Genomic DNA, 22,606 nt, shown 5'->3' on the forward strand with positions numbered 1-22,606 from the left:
GGGTTTAGGACAGTCGAAGTTCAAGACATCCTAGATGTAGGGATCAAAGGAAATACAGGCACCAAATTCCTTTCATGGGAGATGACATTCATCTTCCTTCTCCAAGAAGGAAATTTAGAGGAAGAAGCCTCATCGTCTAGCACCCCCTCTATTAGAACTATTGATCTAGTCGTCCCTAGACTAGACTCAGACATCTACATGGAAGAGAGTCTTGACGATCCAACAGAGGAGATGGAAGCAGCTCAAGCATTGAGCCTACTTCAAGAGCCCCCAGTAGAGCAAGAATCTGCATCGGAGACCATTGACCCAGACTCAGAATTATGGTCCTTGTCCCTCCTCATCATCGATGGAGAAGAGTATGTATTCCTCCATGACATAGAGATTCTTTTTGGACTACAAGAGGATGAGGCACTCGGAGTCGTATCGGGGCTCGATGTTGACACAAGTGTTAAAGATCCCGGGGTTTTAGGTACTGAAGACCAGACAATGGAAGACTTTCTCTTGACGATGTTGGTTTCAATGAGGGATGCAGACATGTCCATATACGATGCACAACCCTCTCATGCAGAAGCTTCCATCTCCAACACAGGTCAGGAGAAAGCGTCCACCTCCCAAATGGAACATCACACAGCACCTGGTTCCATCAACATTGCAATTGAGGAAGGGATAGAAGCTGACGACGCTTTGGTGGTAAGTTCGAACAATATTCTTTATTATGATGTTCTTTCAATATAATTTATTTTGTCGGTCTTCTAATGTTTGTTGAATTGTTGTAGGATGCGTTCAAGCTTGATGAATTCTCATCTCGACGAGGTAATGTTTGCAACACATTTGGGCGAGATCATTCTTTGGCCCATTACCTTGGCAAAGTCGCAGAGCATATCGTGGTCTTTCACAAAAAATTTTCTCCTCGAGGTCCTTCGGAGTTGCTAAAGTGAAAGGCATCGTTGCGCACTATCAGGTACACCAATTGGCTGGCTGCTATCAATGCCTTTGGATCGAACATTCATGGCAAGGCATTGACTTCAACGACTATGTCTTTGGCAGCAGGAGAGGAGGATGTTAATGCTGTTGCGGCTAGATTTATATCTAGGAATCCACTAGGGGATTCAAAGACCCCTATTTTCGATGTACTCGAACTAGCCAAGAAGAAAGATAGCCTATGAGGCCTTTTGTATATATAAACATATATTTCAATGGATACATGACTACATGTTTTTATTATTTGTTTTAAATTATAATTTCTCGTCATGAATTCCATTGTATTTTGTTTAAGTCCTTGATGATATATTTTCTCCATCATTTTAATTGTGTTAATTTAATAAATTTCTAGCCAATTTAGTATCATTTTCACCAATTCTGGGTATTAAGAGTTCATTTCTGTCAAATCCTAAAGGAATTTCACCATCGCACAGAAGGGAAAAGTGTCCATCACATCGCCAAGACCCTAGAAAGCCCAAAACCAGAATGCCCAAATTCACATCATGGCAGGTTTTGGGCTTTCTGGGGTCCTGGCGATGTGCCGGACACTTTTCCCTTTTGCGCGACGGTGAAATTCCTTCAGGATTTGACAAAATTCAAAACTTAACTTAAAATGATCATTTACTGCAAGCATTGAAATGGAAAATATACAACAATGTGAGAGTCTAGAGAATGTCGATATATTTTATTCAAAAAAATCGACGCTTGGGCCTTAGATACAAGATAGTGCCTTCAAGGGTAGGGGGTGCTCTAAGTCCTAAGGGTGGGCTGCAAGAGAATCTAGGGCTTCAAACTTGGGTCACTCTGTAGCTGCTTTGCCAAAGCCATGTCCTTGTCCATGACCATGATGCACTTTGCATGGATGGCATACAAGTTGGTGTCCTCAAACAGAGCAATGGTCACTTGCTCTGCAGCCTCCTGGAGCACCCCCATAGCTCTTGTACTGAAGTGCACATCATCCTTGTATCCCTATGTCATCTCCCGTACCACACGTTGGAAGGGAGCATGTGGGATCAAGTTGTCGGTGGGCTTTTGCATTTGCCTGATCTCCCTCAGGGCTCACGCTCCTAGTTTTGCTTGGTACGGCTTCTTGACTCTTGGTGGGGGCCTTATAGGTACTCGAACACCTTCCCATGGCCTCCTGTCTACCTTGAACTTCTTTTGCTGCTCTTGTCTACGTTGGTCCTCCTTTGAGTCCTCCTCTCGCTGACGTCTGGAGATTTGGCCTTCTTTGGGATGGGGCTTCCTCGGAGTCTGCTTTACCCTCCTCATGGGCACAGGGGTCATCTCTGCCATGGGTTGTATCTCCAGGAGAGGGAAGATGGTGCTCTTCTTGGCAGTCTGTTGAGCCTCAAGAAGCCTCTCTATATCTAGGAGGTTATTGAACACATCTTGTTCGATCGGGAGAGGGATCTCATGGGGAGGGGAAGGCCAAGGGGAAGGTTGAGGGGAAGGTTGAGGGTCAAGCTGAGGCTAAGGGGAAGCTGAGGTTGAGGGTTAGGCTGAGGCTAAGGCTGAGGGGAAGTTGAGGGGAAGGCTGAGGGGAAGGGGAGGGGGGGGTTGAGGGTTAGGCTGAGGCTAAGGCTGAGGGGAAGGTTGAGGGTCATGCTGAGGCTGAGGCTGAGGGGAAGGCTGAGGGGAAGGCTGGGGAGAAGGCTGAGGGGAAGGCTCATGCTCTTGGGGCTGGGGAGTGGGTCCACGGGACTTGGGAGGAGAAGAAGGCTCAGGAGACTGGGGAGTGGGCTCATGGGACTTGGGGGAGTTGAAGGAGGGCTCACGAGAGTCGAGGGAGGCACCACCAGACCCAGATAGGTCCATGTGCATGGATGCCATGGAGGTGGTGGAGCTAGAGGAGGAAGGTGGAGGCGGCGTCCAGTGGGTCTAGCAGTGTTCTTCACTCTTGCCATTGAATAATGAGAGTTAGAGTTTTTTTTAACTTTTTATAAGGGCCCATCATGTTTTGACATCCCTTTTAGTTACATTTAGGGTTTCATCGTGCCCCTTGCCCCTGCCCTAGCCCGTCCAACCCCCCCACCCTCGTTGCCCTCCCCCCCCTTGCCCTCCCCCTACTTGCCCCACCCACACCCGTCGCCCTCCCCCATACCCCCATCCCCCCCTCCCCCCACCCTTGCTACCACTTCACCCCTCCCCTTACCCTACCCCATGCCCCTCCCTTCTCCCCCCCCTCCACCATGTCCCCACTTTCCCCAACATCGTGTGAGTAAAAAAATTGTGGTCAAAATAAGCAAGATATTAAAGAGTGAGTACACAAATTGTGGTCAAAATAAGCCATATATTTATTTCATATTTGTATACAATTACACCATAGCTTTTGTTCGGGGTTGGACCCATCTGCTCCCTTCTCTCACTCTAGCTTGCAACCAATGTGCGACTCCTTGACTCCCTATGGATGCTTTCCAAGCACTATGCCTTCTATTCTTTGATACAATTTGAACTGCTTTTGCAAGTTCTGATGCCTTTGCCTTTTTAGATTTCAAAGTCCTTCCTAGTAAACATCTAAAAAACCAATCAAACATCTCATGCAATGCATTGCTACGAGTGACACCACCACCATGCCTTGAGTTCTTGAAGTAGGCTGCCTTGGCTCTATAGTGTGACTTCTCCATGCCTTGTGTAGAAGAACACAATAAAAACTTAGTCACAAACAGTGTAGCACAAAAGAGTGTAATCTCATTGGAACATTTGATAACCAACCTTGTAGCCCGGACTCTCCTCTTTCTAGCACCACCAGTGGGTGCCAATGCATCCATGTTATGTAAGTACCTTCTTTTCCTCTCCTTCAATTCCAAAGGTGTTTCTTTCATCTTTTGCACTCGTTCTTCTACCTTCTCTCGTTCCTTCTCTACAGCTCATCGTACTTGATTGTATATAGATCTTTCCAAGCCTTTTTTGGACTCAGATAGCTTACAGAGTGACTCTTCTAATTTATGTCACTCTAAGTCCAATGCTTTGGCTTTATCATAAAGATCTGGGTTCTCCCTTTGAAGATCCTGCATAGAGTTATGCATTGCAACAATGGTGCTATTTCCTAAATGTGCTAGCATCTCTGCTTGGGCTCTGCGCATCTCGCTTGCTTGCATAGCCATTGACTGAGCATTGTTTAACCGATTGCAATAACCAAGCAACCCCGCATGTCCATTTCCAACAAACCAAACTAGCTCATGCATTGTATGGAAAGGATGGCTCTTTTGGTTGGCAAGATCTAAAGGATACAATGATCCTTCTACCCAAAGGTCAAGATGCTTCTTTCCTTGCGAACGAAGACTGTGGATTTTGGAAGCTCCCCTCAATCCTAGACTACTTGTGCTTGCATATTCAGCCTCCAACTCTAAGTGAACCTGGTACTTGTTGGAGATGTCCTTGAATGGTGCCATGACTAAAGGAGTGTAGAGAAGGAGAAGGTGTGGAGATGCAGGCTTGAAGGAGCAGCATGCAGGAAGAGGGAGGGCGAGGAGGAGGAGGGATGGGGGAGGGAGGACCAGTAGTTGAAGAGGAGGAAAGGGGGGCAAACTAGTAGGTGTGGAGGGTGAGGAGGAGTAGATGTGGAGGACGAAGGAGGGAGGAGGGAGAAACATGAGGGAGGGAGGAGGAGGAATAGCAGTGGAGGAGGAGGGAGGGAGGGGGAGGAGGAGGGAGTGAGGAGGGGGAGGGGAGGAGAGCGGAGGGGGAGGAGGGAGGGAGGGAGGGGGAGGGGGAGGAGGAGGGAGGGGGAGGGAGTGAGGAGGGGGAGTGAGGGAGGGGGAGGGAGGGAGGGAGGAGAGAGGAGGAGGGAGGGAATTCAAAATTCAAATTTTTGAATTTTGAATTTTTTGGTTCCCACCTAGGAGTAAGAGTTAAGAGGTGTAAGAGGTGGGGTCACTTGTGGGCTTAACCCACCTAGGTGAGGGGGGGTTAGGACTTTTTGGGACCTACCTTCGCCCTTTCATTAGGACTAATCCATTTCTTAATCCATTCCTTATGAGGCCCTTTTGAGACCCCAATTCTCCCCTAATGCCGTGTGAGCTAGGTATTCTCATGTGAAGGAATAATGGCAACTCAAGGATCTTGCTGAAGAGGTTGATGGTAGCTTTAGAGGGAGCTTCTTAATTTGGGTGGCTATCGACAGATCCTTGGATGATGGATGTAGCAAGCCGAAGTGTTTGGCTGGCTCTTGGCAACAAAGCATGATCGTTGTAGCTACTTTTGAAGGAACAAGAATCGAGTTGTTCTATATGTCTCACTGTGGGTTGTGGATTGGAAGCATGAAGCTAAATGCTTTCTGAGTTGTTGAGGGAAGAAGTCCACTTGCCTTGAGCTATGAAGTCTTTGGTTCTTTCTGAGGTTGTGTAGTCCACTATTAGTCATTTTTTTGTTGGGGGTTGTCTTGGTTTCCAGTTCAAGGGTCCATGCTCTTATTGATGGAATATAGCTCCATCCATAAGCTACCCATTCTTTTCTAATCCCATTGGGTCTAGGCCATAAATGCATCTACTATTGTAGTAAAAGTAGGAAATGATCATATCACTAGAGTTTAGGCTAGGGATCTATGGTCTGTCATTTTAAGGGTTCAATGTGGAAATTTTATTGTCAATGGTCCATGGTGAATACTGGACTATAGTAATATATGTGAGTGCTGAGGAATGGGAAGAGATTGTTTGGCTTCCGGAGGAAATGTGCACAGCCAGAGTATGAGCTGTATCCAGAGGTGTGTAGAGACAAGGAGTTTTAATGAAAGCCTTTTATTTTCTGATGGTGTTGTTCACTTGATTTAAATGTGGATGAGGGTGGTTGTGAAGACAATCTGGGCTCTACTACTTTTGTCCATTCAACGTCAGCATAATTGGATATCCCAAACAAGTGCAATGTGGCCTAAAATGCTTCAAAACACAAATATGCCAAAGGGATACTATCAGGTTTGATGCTATGTACTATGAAATGCAATGACCTTTGGCATGCTTACAAGACATATAGCAAGCAATTGCACGAAAAAAGAAACAATTCAAAATTATGAATTTTGTTGGGTTTATTAAAAGATTTTTGCACATGCACAAATTGCACATTTTCAACTTCTTCCATTTTAGGGTGAATCTAGATACCGATAGCAACAACTATCAATGTTTTAAGACCAGTAATCCCACCAGTTTGGATTCCAAATTTTCAATCTGTTTTTGTTTTCAACAAATTAAAAAAAGTTATGGATTGTGCCCTCAAATGGGTGTGCATCACTTTAGCACAATATGGGAAGCCTATTAACCCATGCCTAATGTTCTAATTTACGTGTGTCCTTGGGTTGAGGAGAAGCTCATATAGTGTACTTTTGAATTATTACTTGGTTGCATGTATGTACATAATAAAATTTTGATGTTTTTGAATAACTTATTATATCCTATAGTCTTCAAGGTGTATGCTTCACATGCAACATAGCACTTTTAATGCTTTAATAGGCTCATTCCAAATCCTTATTTGTCTCATGTTCAAGTTTGGAATGCGTACTACAACTTGAAGACAAAGTTTGCTAAATTCCATTGAGCAATGCATAAGTTATGGGTCATGCAAAATATCTATATACAGAAAAATCCTTGAGCCTCACCAAAAATGGCTACACCCAAGTAAACAATGACCCCTCGACACAAAACATATAAATAATTATAGGAATCCAACCCTATGGGGTCTCACGTGACCCATCCAATTAAGGTAAATACATTTTCTTTGGTTTAGTCAGGAGCAGCTACATCCACCACTAAAATGATTGCAAGAACCAGCACAGTGGCTGCAACAAGTCAACATCAGTGTAGTGGTCGGGAATCTAGATCAGCATGAAAAATGTGCATGTAGATGACAAGTTGCGAGCTATGAGTAGATGACAGGTGGCGAGCTACAGGTAGATGCTACAGGTAGATGGCAAGACAACTGTGGACAATCTAATGCATAAAGATACAACACATGGAATACAAGAAGGATGGCAAAATTGCTCATGTAGTGATATGTGTTGAGTTTTGTAGTGTCCAGAACAGTAGTTATGATAGATTGCATCTCATTAAGTTATGATAGTAAGATAATCCCAACGTGGAAAAATTTTTGACGATAGCATGTGTTCACCCGAAATTCAAAATATAGCCCACCAACATGTCGCATTGCAGCCCCAAAACTACCTCTAAAATAGTTTCGTGGTTTGTTACAGCTGATCATGCATTAACCCGTTTTTATATAGATACATATAATTTTATATAGATACGAATAATTTTGTATGACATGAATAATTTTGTAATACAAACAATATAAAACACACATAAATCACCAAAAATAGCGAGTCATGAAAAACGACAACAAGTCATGAGTTGTCGTTTTTTATAATTTTGTAATACAAACAATACAAAACACACATAAATCACCAAAAATAGCGAGTCATGAAAAACAACAACGAGTCATGAGTTGTCGTTTGCAAGAGGCTATTATGATTTTTCACTAGTCTTAAATATTGATCAATTTTATAATCTTTTGGAGAAATTAATGAGAACTATTTTCATAACTTTTACAAAATAAGTGTAGTTTCAAACTTCTTTTGAAAAATGTAAATATTGCTAATTGAAAGATGAAAAAGTTTCCACTTTTCGCATCAAACGACAAATTGAAACAAAGAAGATCAATGATACGATCTAATATTCTTTGAAACTACTAATAATTCATGCATGTCTATGTAAAGTATAATACATTACTTACTTAGAATTATAAAAATGTGCTTTTTCTTCTACGAAAACTCCATCCCAATCATTGAAGTTCATCCTTATCATTGAATTAGAGAATATATGTGGTGTTAAGATAAGTAAGTATATGTCGTCCACCATAAACAAACAAGAGGCTCATTGAAAGAAAATCAAATATCTTAATTGTCAAATTTTAGACGTTTGTGAGTAGTACGATTCAGTGGTTTACTTTATTTTGATCTAAATATGAATCATGAAGATGAAAACAGGTGTCCTTTTAAGAAATGATGTAAATCTAGATTTTCATCAATGAAACAAAATTTTCATCCGAAAAAGGAAAATTTCTAACATGAGTGAATGAAAATGTCATTGTAGTAGAAGGGAAATCATTTCATCATGTAAAACTTTCATCGACGAAAAATTTCCATCGATAGAAATTTTTTTCGGTCGATAGATTTTTTTTCCATTGATGAACTTTGGGATTCTAGAATCTAGTGGGATTCTTGAATCCCAAATTTCATGATTTTTTTTCCCGTCGATGAAATTTGGGATTCCAGAATCCCAAAATTCATCAACGAAAAAATATTCCGTCGATGGATTGAAATTTTCGCCCACAAAAATTTTCCGTCGATGAAAGTTTCACATGACAGTTTTTTGAATGATATTTTTGTTCATTCATAAATCGAAATTCATCTTTTTTCATATGAAATCTTTGTTCGATTGACAAAGCTTTTCTTTTTTTCAGAGACAAAAAATTAATTATGTTCACACTTGTCAACATAGTGGATTCCAGAATCTAAATCTTATTGAATTTTTCAAAAAGACAATTGCTAGCATACTCATACTTCCAAATCTAGCCTTTCTAAACTAAAAGCTATATTTTTACAAAGGCTAGAGCTCTGAATCAAACCAATAGACCAAAACACAATAAATGATAAATTGAACTAATCAAGACCATTTACAATTTGACCATTTGAGTTGTTGGGCTTCTATTTAAATCTAGAGACATGCTTGCTTTGAATAAAGCTCTTCTATGGTCGTGGACTCCATATAAACGTACTCATCTTAATGTCAAAATATATTAAAATTCAACCATTTGATCAACTGTGTATAAAAAAGAAAAGTTGTTTTGTTAGACAATGCATTAAAAGTGTTTCATCAAATTGTATTAGATCTTAAAGTAACATCACTTTACAAATTATCAATTTGTGGATAGCATGCTATGTACAACAAGTATTCTAGAAATGTGTACTTATCCATAAGGGCAATGTTGTTACTTATGTGGAAGTCAATTCATAAAAAACTATCTCGACCAAAGGGCTTCAGGGAACATATCATCTAGAGGTGCTTAAACAACGCGATTAAAGAAAAAAAAAAAAGGAATTCATCGATGTATGGAAATGCTTGATTTATAGGATGTAGAAATCCTTGTACATGGATTTGAGTTAAAAATGTATGGGCACTTGCACGAAAAACAATTGGTATTTTAAAGCAAAATCTCTAACGACTCTCCTAGTTGAATGAAGCAGTTTCTTCTGCTTTGTAATTTATTGTGTTTTTCAAACTAAAGAAGACATTTTTTATAATACTAGACATTTTTGGTTCTGAAGTAAAATGTAAGTAATATTTTATGCATTCTTTTTTCATAAAAGTACTAGTTTTTTAAAATGTTTGACATGAAGTGTATATTTCGTCCCTCTAATTTTGACAAAATGCACATTTTTTGGGTTTTTTTCCAAAAATGGACTTGACTTGTCATTTGCATGATTTTGTTGTCGTTTTTTATGACTTGGTGTTCAAAAACAATGTAGTCTTGATATATATATATATATAGGCAAATCAAGGCAATGCAAGCCATGACCTGCCCCAAAAAAAACTTATAGAAAAAGAACAATGTCAATATTTTCGACAAAACACTCTTGAAAAATATTATTAACATCGATATTACCCTCAAATTTACTACCAAGAAAATCATCGATATGAATGTGGAGACCTTCCAGCATTGTTACGTAGAAAAACACGCTAGTATTTTGACAAAAATATCTATATATTTATGTCAAAAACACGTCAATAATCCTATCATGAAAATTTTTTAATTACCGACGCTAATAATGACATTAATATCCTATGTTTTTTCTTTGACACTAGTACCGATGCTAATATCCACATTCCTCAAACTTAGAATTTTTTTCATGTAATTTGCATTAACAAAAGCATTGAAAAGGGATCAATATTTTGTAGTGTGACATGTTTGGTATCTCCTAATGGAAGAATAGCCTCTAAAGAAACCATTCAAATGATTGCTAACATTAACCCAATTGATAATACATAGTCTCTAGACTTGAGGATCTAACTTAAATGAGGCACCTCCAAAGTCGAGAGATGTGAACCACATGGGTGTCTTAGCGGGGTCTTTGCATATGTGAGGAAATAGTATGGGAATGAGAAAAAGTAGTCTTGCCCTTATACAAACGTACACACATGTGCTAAAAACCAAAAGGCTTGTGGGTGGGTTAGGTGGAATAGGACACATTGCATACTTTTATTTGTAGGAGGTGGGGATAAGGATATAAATGGGATTCATTCTACCTCTGGAGATCTATGCGCTTGAGGCATGGTCTAGCATGCAAGAAAAAGTGGCTATTCCCATCTTAAATCCATGTGGTCTAGGATGGGAGTAAAGATGACAATAGATCCCCATCCTAAACTCATGCCTAGGTCCCATCCATGTGCTAAGGCCCCAAACCAATATTCCTCTCCCATGCTAGTCCCAACTTTGGATGAGATAGTCGTGATGGGGAATGGGAGGTGAATTATATCAAATTTTTGGAAATTCACTAAGGAAAGTAAGTGTTGGAATAAGGAATATATAAGGGCCTATTTTCATGCAAGGGGTGCGGTGGCCAATTGAGCACCTTGGGAACGATGATTACGATGCATTTAGGGCACACGGGTAGAGAGGGGGTGGCAACTATACGGAGACGAGATATTGATAGGAGGATGCAAATCAGGGTGACACTCAACTAGCCAGGCAACATGCCTAGTCCATCCAACATCAATGGCCAAACTAGTCAAACAATTTACATTGGACTCAATTGCGCCCCTGAATGTGTTCAAGGCCTTTGCTTCTCCCTGGATGAAGCCTTGTGGGAACCTCATAAATGTCCACACTGAATTCTAGCATTCAGGATGTGCAAAAACAGGACCTAAGATAGTGAGTGAGCTCAACACCATCTATAAGGAGTACATGGGGTACTTAAAACCCATCTCTTACAAGAGTTTTATTCACTATGAAGTACTAGGCAAGTGTGAAGGTGTAGAGAGGGCTTGTTTCCGGTGCGAGAGCAAGTGTATGGTTTAGGGCCTGTTTACATGAGGGAAAAATGCGCGCACTTGTGTGCGCGATGCGCCCCCTCGTCAGTTCACACGCAAAGCCCTGCTATGAAAAATCGAGGATTCATTCGAGCACCCAGGTGCGTGAGCTTGGTGCGCAGCTATGTGTGGATGCTTTTTTCCATCTCTGCTCCCTTTGCCCGCTTGCACTGCGCATATCTGCTTCTCTCCCACAACAGAGCGTGTGGCCCAAACTCTTCACCCACATGCTCAGCAACGACACCCATCTGGGCACTGCATTGTGATACTGTGGAAACAGTTGTTTCCACGTAAGGGCAAATGGCCCATTTGAGTGGCGGAAGGTGCATTTGAACAGTTCCCACATGAAAGGAGCAGCAGGAGGTAAAATGCCTGATCGAGCAAATGGGTGGCAAGTTGAATCAAACAAAATTCCATGGATCCTTTAGGCCTCCCGAGTGCCGCTTTCCTTGGATTGGGAGCCTCAACCTTGGGCAGAGCATCCACCCAGTAGCCTCTGCCCCAACTCTGCAACACCCTGCTCCTTCAGCGCCACTTTCCTCCCTGCGTGGGAACTGAAGATGCGGGTGGCGGTTGAGACACCCACCGGTGGCGGTTTGGAAACCTCACAGCTCCTCAAATGCCACATCTTGCCTTGCGTGGAAACAGCTAGTTAGCTAACGCAGGTGAATAGAAAAGGTGGTGGCAGTGGCGAAAGGCACACCAGTGCTTGAATGAGTCCAGAGCCAGCCATTTGACCACCAAGGTGTTGCTTGCGATGTGGAGCCAATCGGACAGAATGTCGATCGCATTTGCTCTCCTCCCTGGTGACCCGAATGGCAGCACACCACCCTCCCCCCCATCGGTGGCCTCATGGCATCTGGCACCCTTGGATACAGGCACTTGTTTCTATTACTTATTTACTTTCACGCGAGGCCGCATGAATGCAATCCGTTTGGTCTTGATGGGCTATTTTTCAGTGTCTCTGTGGCATGCGCGCTTTCACGTGTAGGACGTTAGTTTTCTCTTTGTTTGTGAGCTGAGCAATTGCCTCAGTACTGTCCTTGCTTCACGTAATTAAAGATTACAATAACCACACACACAGGCGAGGAAGGAGGGTTCGGGAGACTGCTTCTGGAAATCAATCCGTTGATACTACATTCAAGATGCTAGAAAAGTTGCAGGAATACAATTCCACTCTCATCCACTTCGTTAAGCTCAGGCTTATGCAATTGGAATGCCGCTGCCAGACCACTGGCAAGGTGACATGGCCACTACATGCTGCAATGGTGACTACATAGCCACTACATACTGCAATGTTTTATGATTTCGAAAAAGGAGTGTTTTCCTCGTCCTGAGCAACCTCTGAAGAAGAGAAAAGCTTGGATTTCTCATTGTCTTTACGGCTTTCGTCGGTGCTGGACGCAACTTGGGGCAGTTGATTAGGAGATGATGGCTTGGCAGTAGACTGCTGGTACAGAACGCCCCCCACAATAGTGAAGACAAGGGAGAGCAGGCCTACGGCACTCGCGTGCTTGTCCCAGATCAGTACATTTATTGCGATTGTCAAAAACTTGTTTACCACTCCTGTGACTGTAAATGCTGTTGCTGAGATCGCCTGCCTGGTGGCAAAGCCAAAGAAACTGATCGACAGACCGAAAGCACACGAAAGACCGACGGAAATTGTAGATTTGAGACTCCATATAGTCCCGTCTTTGTATAAAGCTTCGATTACCTGTGCGTGTTCCCCAGTTAAAAACCAGAAGATAGGAGCCATCATCAACGCCAGAAAATTGTTGTAGTAGACGTAGCCCCAAGTGTTGAGTCCAAGATGGGTGACTATATGCTTGATGTACACCATTTCAGTGGTGATGGTGATCAAGTAAGCTACCGCCCAACTGTAGGCCTGGAGTGTGTACGAACCATCCGTGATGACATAGCCAGCAGCTCCTGCCAGGATAACCAAGAGAGACAAGATGGTGTATTTGGAAGGCAGAGGTTGCTTGCGAAAGAGAGTGTCAGCGAGAGCAACTAGCAAGGGAGCGGAGGAGCGGAAGACGATGAAGGTGTCGACATTGGCATGCTTAAGGAGGTTAGTATTAGTGAAGATGGCGATGTAAAAGACGAGGGCAGCCGGGAAGAATTTCTTGGCGGTGCTCCAGACGAGGGGGTCGTGATGCAAGAAGCCCAATCTTCCCAGCATCCACACTCCAATCGTGCTGGTTGCATATTGGAGAGCAGTGAGGAGCCCCGCAAATTCGAACTCCGTCACAGCATATTTGTTGATTACTGCCAGCAAGCTCGAGCTCAAAGCATATCCCACGATCAACCACGCAACGGATAAAGATACCGCACTGCCTTTGGTGGTCATTTTATCCACACAGCCTTCAATTACCTAGCAGATCTCACGCTGAGACGAAGAGCGTTACAGCAACGTCCCATCCTTACAAATATTTGGACAACATCGTCCCGGACCACCTACTCAGCTGCAGTTTGGAAAATGCTATCAGTGCGTATTGGATCGATCAGACAGTTTAACTCTTGCTTACAATTTTTTGTACAGCAATGCCGCCCAACATCATATAACCACCTGCAATCAAGCTTCCATCACAACCCTGCAAAACAATCTTCTTGCCTTATCTGCAAAAATTGTAACACCATAAAAGATTCTCAGGTGGGATTTTCGAAGCTGCACAAAGCGATGAATCGTTAAAGTATAAGCGACGTTAGCTCCTCATCTAGTCGGCAGCGGTTTTCAAAGATTACAGAAAAGAGAACAGAATCTCCAAGCATGGATGGAGAAAGCAAAAGGATTCTGCAAGACGGAGGCAGCTAGCACAGATCAAGTATATTGTCCCCATAACATTGATAAGGGGAGATATGCTGATGAAACCAAGTGGGCTGAAAAAACTTACGATTTCTGTTGCTGCAACGTTTAACAGGAGACATCCAAGAGCACCCGGGGTTGCTACAAAAGGATGAAAACCGATCAAAATGCTGAAGTGCAGGCACAAGGAAAGCTACTGGAAATATTGCACATGGGTTGATGGAGGTCACGAAGCAAGGAAAGCTGCTCAACTCATAAGTACTCAAGTCACGAAATGCCCATGCCTAGGAAACTAAAGAGAGTGTGTCAAGACATAAGGACTATAAGAGCCCTTTTCGGTACGCGAGTATAAGAGCCCTTTTCCGTACTGCTCGCGTGTCACAACCTCAAGTAAAGTTGCTCCACCTTTACCCTTTCCTCCTGGGATCAGCGTGTTTTGCCTACCAAAGTGGCTTGGCTGCCCTTGTTCGAATCTTGCTCGGTTGAGCGTAGGGCCATGGCCACATTGTGCCCCTCAATACGATCATGGGTGGATGCATGGGAAAAAAAAAAAGTTGTTAAAAAAAACCTCTCTGGTCTCTCCCCCACACCGACTATCAGCATTGGCTCTCCTAGAGACAGTGCTTTCAGACTCTAAAGCACCGAGTTGACTAGGAGTTTTGTGATTATTCTTAGTTTTCAAGGAATTCTTATTATGAATTTCTAAAATGCTTAACCTCTACTTATGGCTTTTTAACTTTTAGCTTGTGTGTGCTTTTTACCCCCCTCCAACATGGCTATAAATCAATTCTGGGGCTCCACTCTCCCTCTATGCTTGAGCTCTACCTAGAACGATTGCCTTGGCTTCCTCCAGCTATAAGTCTTCACGTCACTTCAAGCTTTTCGATCGCTCATATAGGTCTCGCGTGTTCGTTTGTGAGCAAGGCGCTAGCAAATTAGTGTGTTTGTTTCTATCAAGAAGACTCCCGCAAATCAAGAATCAAGGTGAGAGCCTTCAGCATGTCTATTACTCCATTAAATTATCATAGTTCAATTGACTCTCAATTTTTAAACTTGGATTAGTACGTGACATGCATGTTGCATCTTAATCCTCGAGAAGCAGATGCATGCTTTGCAAGATTTTTTAGTGACGTGTTTGCGAAACTAAGGCGATATGTGGTGGCCCTTGAGGATCTTCCATTTACTTGCAATGAGATCTTGAAAACAAATGTGCCTTGTAGGATTTAAAAGTTAAGGACAAGCCTACTACTAAAGCCGTTGCCTGAAAAAAACAAATTACTATCCCAAGAGCCGTTTACTAGAAAAGGTGGTTCGCCTATTAACTGTTGAAGCCGTTGCTTGAAAAAAAATACTATCTAGAAAGTTATTTTCAAGAAAAATAGGTTTGACTGTTTTTAAAAAATTATTTTCTTATTGAAAGGGCTTTATGCCTACTAGTGAAGAGTGTAAGAAAATAATACAATGTCTGTGCTCAACAGATAATAGGATCTCATACGCAAGAGAGAAAACAAGATAGTATGGAGAATCAAAAATTTGATTACTATAGAACTGATACAATAGATGGCGCTGCCTCCCAACCGTGCGCTCTTGTGAAAGAAGCTTCAATGGCATGCTGGAAACAGTAGAAGACGGAGGCTGGATGCTTAAGAATCAGGGTTGCTATAGCCAATGATGAAATGGGCTTCACGGGCTTACTCTTATATAGCCACCAGTCGTAGTCGATTAGGCTCAATTGGGTGATTGACCCAGTCCACCCAAAACGATCGACTGGGGGTCGGTACCGAAATAGGCCACCAACCATACGATAGAACCGGTGCGCAAAACAGAGCAACTTACCTACGGTTACTGTTTGGCCCAGAGCCATCCGGGATCATTTGAGGCTCCAAGTGGGCCCCGCAACCCGAGAGTGGGCTGCCTCATGAAATGCTCCGTCTACCCTCAGTGCAGTCAGTCAAGGGATGCCTTCCTGCACTTGGATGTAGCCTAGTTGGTGGTGTGCCAACTCTATCTGAAGCCGTCCAGCCATCAGGCCACACATGGCCCCCATCTGGTGTCCAAACTAGGACCTATCGGATAACTGAGCTACTCAAATGCCTTCTCCTCATATGGGGGGCTTATAAGTAGAGTTAGCTGGTTCCCGCATAGTTACACGAGAGTGGAGCATTGATATCTAACACCCCCCCTAAATGTCCACCCGCAAGTGAACTTACTTTTTCGGCCCAATGCCAAGTCGATGAAGATGCCTCTCCAGCAAGTCTCTTCCAAGAGCCTTCGTGAAGATGTCCGCAGCATTCTCTGTAGTCGGACAGTACACCAAGTCAACCTCTCCATCCATGATGAGCTCGCGTACAATGTGATATTCAATCTCAATGTGTTTTGTGTAAGCGTGGAACACCGAGTTCTTTGCAATTGCCATGCAACTCTAATTGTCACATGATAACTGCGTAGCCTTGTTCTGCACTGCACCCATGTCCCCCAAAATCCTCCTCAACCACACTACCTCACAAGAAGCAAAGCATGCAGGGACACAACTCCAGATCCAAGTGAGAAACAGTACCTTGTCACTGATCTCCTGCTGTCCACGTCTCTTGCCCACTCCGATTCATAGAATCCGGTCAAGATGTTGCCCTTGGTATAGGTGATGCCATAATCAAGTGTGCCTTTGATGTATTTCAGCACCTGCATCCCTGCCCTCCAATGGTTCTCCCGGGGCTTATTGGAAAACCTGCTTAGTACACCAGTCGCAAAACTGATGTCCGACCGTGTGTTGCACAGGTAAATCAAGCTGCCCACAAGCCTTCTATACTTCGCTTCGTCCACCAGTGGTAATGAATCCTCGTTTGAGAGCTTCGCGTTAACCTCCATAGGGGTACCAACTGTCTTGCAGTCAGCCATGCCAAATGCCTTCAATATCTCTCCAGCATACTTCAGTTGTGAAATGAAGATCTGTTTCAGCTCCTGCCAAACTTCAATCCCCAAACAGAAATGCATCAGTCCGAGGTCTGTCATTTCAAACTCTCTTCCTAGCAAATGCTTTGTCTGTGAGATCTTCTCTTCATGGTTCCCTGTTATGACAAGGTCATCCACATAAAGGACCATGATCATACACCTGCCTCCTTCTCTGAAGATATACAAATTTGCATCAAATGGGCTCCTCCTGGACCCGTTTTGTAGAAAGTAGGCATCGATTCGCTGGTACCACGCTCGTGGGGCCTGTTTCAGCCTGTAAAGTGCCTTCTTCAATTTGTAAACTTTACCTTCTGAATCGAGGATCTCAAAACCTAGTGGTTGTTCCACGTATACCTCCTCCTTGAGATCTCCATTCAAAAAGGCGGATTTCACATCCATCTGAAACACGGGCCAACTTCCCTAGGCAGCTAAAGCCAAAACACTGGGCCAACTTCCCTGGGCAGCTAAAGCCAAAACACGGGCCAACTTCCCTGGGCAGCTAAAGCCAAAACACAATTGTGGTTAGTCGAGCTGTGGGAGCAAAAGTATCTTGATAATCAAAACCATATACCTGTGCAAATCCTTTTGCCACGAGCCAAGCCTTATACTTGTCCAACGTGCCGTCGAACTTGTACTTGGTCTTGTACACCCACTTGGTTCCGATTACCTTGCGTTTTGGTGGTCGATCCACAAGGTCTGAAGTGTTGTTCTTCATTATGGAGCCATGCTCCGACTTCATAGCCTCCATCCACCTATCATCGCCCTGTGCCTCTTCAAGACACTTGGGTTCATCAGCACGGATCACTTCTATCATCAAAGCATAGTTGAACAAGTGTTCCTGCGCCCTTCTTTGCTCCTCTTATCTCTTGGACCGACGGTGTTCGGATGGTTCCTCCTCAATGGTTGGAGTTTCTCTGCCATCCAAAAGCTGCTTTACCCACTTTGGGAATGGCCGTTGCCACTGTGGTTTTGTAGGCTCTTCTTCATCTTCTTTGTCTTGAATCCTCCCAAGCACCATTGGGGGAGATCGGTCTGCTACTGGTGGTAGTATTGGATGGATATCCTGGTCCTGGTTGTCTGGGAAGGAAGCATCCTCCTCCAATTGATGCGGCTATTCTAAGAAGATCACATCGCAACTTACAATTACCTTCTTGGTAACAAGGTTATAGAGACGGTAACCCTTCGCCTCTTCACTGTAGCCCAAGAAAATACACTTTTGGATCTTCGGTTCCCATTTGGTCTTGGTAGCATCAGGGACATGCACAAAATAGTCACATACAAAACTCTGAAATGTGCAGCTGAAGGTTTCTTACCAGAAAAGGCTTGCAGTGGAGTCATCCCGTTCATAACCTTCGTGTAGCTACGATTCAGGATTAAACTGCAGTGTTACATGCTTCAGCCTAGAAAGTCTTTGGCAAATCTTTCCCTTTCATCATACTCCGTCCCATTTCATAGATGACACACATCTTGCATTCTGCTACTCCATTTTGCTGTGATGTATGTGGCAGGGGTTTCTGCCTCTTGATTCCGTGACTTTTGCAATAACTTTCGAATTCAGTTGATGTGAACTCTCCACCTCTGTCTGATCTCAACTTCTTCACCTTCCTCCCCGTTTCTTTCTAGACCATTACATGCCATTCCTTGAACCTACTAAAAGCCTTGTCTTTAGTCTTCAAGAAGTATATCCATATCCTTCTACTGTAGTCGTCGATCAGCATCATGAAGTAGTAGGAACCACCCAAAGCTTCCATCTCCATCTTTCCACAGAGGTCCGTGTGAACGATCTCTAGAGGAGCATTTGCCCTGCTGGCCTCTTTAGGAAAGGGATGCTGATGCTGCTTGCCCATCATGCAAGCTTCACATACATCGGGCAGATCTGAAATTTCTGGTAGGTCTGCAATCATTCCACTTTTAACACTTATTTCATTAATTTTGGACTTGTCAATGTACAAATTCATTTTTACATATACTTTTGGACTAGTTTTCAGATAAAATTTAAGAAAAACCCAATCTTCAAAGCACATATAAAAACATAAAGACAAGCATTTTTTTATATATTTTTTAAGGACATGAAACTAAAATTATAAAATTTAACACAGCCTACATAAGTTACATGAAAAAATAAGATTCGGTTGTTGTAAACTCTCTTAATATTTAATGGTGTTAATAAACACCTTCAAAAGTTAAGCCTGAGATTTTCAAGACTACATAAGTTACATGAAAAAATAAGATTCGGTTGTTGTAAACTCTCTTAATATTTAATGGTGTTAATAAACACCTTCAAAAGTTAAGCCTGAGATTTTCAAGACTACAGCCATTCAATTTGATGAATTTTCTATTTTCAAGTCCTTAGCCTAAATTCAACCCATTCAAGAGCTGAGCTCATCTCTTCCTCATCGATGTAGTTAAAATTATAGAAGAGAAGTAAGGATTGATGAATTTTCTCCTGCATAACACTTTGTTTGTTCCGAATGGCTTGCGCTTCCTCGGGGGAAAATCTTCCATAACGAGCCACACGCGAAGATATCTCACTTTGAAAGTCTATCAACTCTCTCCTATATGACTGCAATTTATCTATTTCAGTAGTAGCCATACTTATTTTTCTTTCCTCTTCCTTCTCTAAGCCCTTCTGACAAGCAAAGTCATCCTTCTCGTACTGGGTTAATGGAGCTGGATTTTGCTTTCTCTCCTCTCTCTTTCCTTGGTTCTTGGCAATCCATTCTTTGAGGCTGCTAATGGCTTGCTCGACAGAATCGATTACCTTAAAAAGATCCATAATGGCTGCAAGATGAAAGGAGTATGCTTGAGAAGAGGAGGTAAGGTTGCGGGCAAGATGGAAGGAGCAAGCTTGAGGAGAGGAGTAAGGTAAGAAGAGTAAAGTGGAAGAAGTGTGGAGAGGAGTAAGGTAAGAAGAGTAAAGTGGAAGAAGTTTTTGCTGCGGGTGAGATATAGAAGACGAACGAGGTGAGGAAGGTAACGAGAGTGAGGAAAGATATAGAAAGACGAACGAGGTGAGGAAGGTAACGAGAGTGAGGAAGGTAACTAGAGGAGATAAGGCAAGATGAAAGGAGTATGCTTGAGAAGAGGAGGCAAGGCTGCGGGCAAGATGGAAGGAGCAAGCTTGAGGAGAGGAAGGAGCAAGCTTGAGGAGAGGAGTAAGGTAAGAAGAGCAAAGTGGAAGAAGTGTCTGCTGCGGGTGAGATATAGAAGATGAACGACTACTAAGGAATTTATAGAACTACAGATGCAAGACCGTAATGCGAGATGACTAGATGCAAGATCATAATGCGAGACATTATAAAATAAAATGATGGGATGCAAGACCGTAATGGGAGACATTTGAGACATATAAGATAGTGATAGTACATTGAAATCTATAAAGTAAAATGATGGAACACAAGAATGATATAATTAATAGAATCTCATCATGAGATACTTGCTGTACATAATAAATGATAGATTTTGAGTACATTGAAATCTATAAAATAAAGTGATGGAACATAAGAATGATATAATTATTAGATTCTCATCATAAGATATTTATTGTACATAATAAATTAGACTTTCAAAAAAGTAAAACCTAATGTATTGTAATGAAAAAATATCATAAAATATCCTAATGTATTGCAACATTTAACATAAGTTTTAAAAACACTATCATTAATCAATACAAACAAGATAAAAATCTTCAAGGACTCATGTTTCTTTCTACATGTTTTACAACTGAATAGAGTCTAATGAGTCCTCTTGAGGCTATGATTCTCTAAGAGTACATTGAGTCTCTACTTGTGTGGATGGTGTACATTGAGATTCTACTTCTGGTGCAATCGGGATAGACTTAATCTCTTCCTCCTTTACAAGATGTGATGTTGTAGATGCACATTGAGTCTCCACTTCTTGTGTAGGAAGAATGCATTGAGTCTCTAATTCAAGTGTAGACTGTAATGCTTCTACTTGAGGCTGTGATACAGAAGGAGACTGAATTGTCTCTTCTTTTTCTTTGGCTCCCTCAGGTCCTTCATTGAGTCCATCATGTTGTTTCCCAATGATAGCAGTTAGATAGTGAACAGTCTTAGCCACAAAATCTTGTAGCTCGAGCTTGGTATATGCTTCTATGGAGACATGTTCAAAAATTTCATTGAGATACAACATGAAGTTGTAGGCAATTCTCCACCCACTACTAAACATGTCTTTTTGGTCCACTGCGAGGCGTGTCTGGAAATTTGGTTGGTCTTGATGCTCCCTGATTTTCATAATCGCAGAAACTAACTTGTTTGCAGACCTGTCCATCATGACATATGACAAAGTGAATTTGTGTAGTAAATAGTAACTTGATGCATGTTCATAATGATATGATAAAAGAACACTTACTTGAACACCCCGTGAAAGCCTGTAATTGAGTTGACAAACCAACAATGGTTGTCATCAAGGTCCCATACTATCAGGCTCCAATGTGAACTACATCACCAATAAAGAGCGATAAGATTTATCACAATATTAAGTATTAATTGACACAATATTATAAATAAGAGAGTAAAAGAAAGATTAAGACCATACTTACTTCTCATAGTATGGCATAAAGACAAGTAGTATGCCATCCAAGTCTAAAGGTTGTAGAATTGAACAAACATCATCTACTGTCTTCTTGGTATCACTAAGTACAGCTGAAAGAAGAGAATCGAGCATACAGACGCGATTCTGTACTGATCTAGGAAAATGAGATATAACCGTACTGCAGCAATAAATAAACAAATGTTAGAAGCAGATTGAATCAAATGATTGAAGTATCAAGTCAAGAGATGTTCATATCAAACCTGAGGATGGCCATCATGACTTTGTCATTAGCCTCTTTCAAAGGGTCGGAGATGATTGTAACTTCCTCGCTACCAAAAGTCAAAACACGAGGTTGCTTGCTAATGATGACCTTAACCTCAGAAGAGCTCCCCATTTCGTCCAATACAGCGGTTACATCAGGACAACTTATGGGCGTAGCAACCAATGTTTCCTCTGGATGCTCCACCACATTATCAATAAATGCCTTGATGATAGATGACATAAATGCATATAGATGCAAGTCTGTATATGTGGGCAATGAGGTTTCACCGCCTCTCAAATCAAAAATTTGAGCAAGGAGCAAGAAGCAGTTATATCCAACTCTCCACCCACAACTGTGGTCATCATTCTGCTTCGCTGCAGGGCATGTTACATACTCTATTTGATCTTCCAAGTCACCCTCCATTTGCATAAGTGCATCTATAGCACTTACCAACTTTCGAGTAGAGCTACACATCAAAATAGAAAACATAAATGAATGTGCGCATTGCATAGGATGCATCTCATTGACATAATTATGACACAAGTAGGTTATACTTACTCTGACACACTGCCATGGATAGATGCTATTGAATTGACAAAGAAGCATTGCTTGGCTAAGATGTCCACAATTACCAAGCTCCAATGCAAGCTGCATTATCAATTAAGAATAATTATTATTTGATATAATCCTCCACAATGTAAGAGATAAGCTAGGTAGGGATTGATACTCACTCCTCGTGATATGTGGTAAAGATAACTCGCGCCGCAGTCAAATCAATAGGTTGCAACCACTTAAAAACGTCATCTATGGTCTTCTGCTTATTGCTAAGTACACTAGAAACAAGAGGATCGACCATATATGCACATCTTTGTATATATAGCGGAAGCTGTTGTAAAACCATACTGCAATAAAAAGAAAAGAATATTAGTTCATTTGATCCAATGGAAATACAAAAGCATAAAGTCAGTAAAAAGTTTG

The 22,606-nt window shown here is 42.1% G+C and overlaps 1 pseudogene; it reads right to left on the reverse strand.

Moving 5' to 3' along the window:
* Positions 1-12,197: 12,197 nt before the first annotated feature.
* On the reverse strand, positions 12,198-13,446 carry LOC147898137 (GDP-fucose transporter 1 pseudogene; annotated as a pseudogene).
* Positions 13,447-22,606: the final 9,160 nt, after the last annotated feature.

The sequence above is a fragment of the Dipteris shenzhenensis genome, chromosome 9 (genome assembly GCF_047967505.1).
Source record: "Dipteris shenzhenensis isolate YYH24624 ecotype China chromosome 9, Dip_SZ_1.0, whole genome shotgun sequence".
Taxonomy (NCBI): Eukaryota; Viridiplantae; Streptophyta; class Polypodiopsida; order Gleicheniales; family Dipteridaceae; genus Dipteris; species Dipteris shenzhenensis.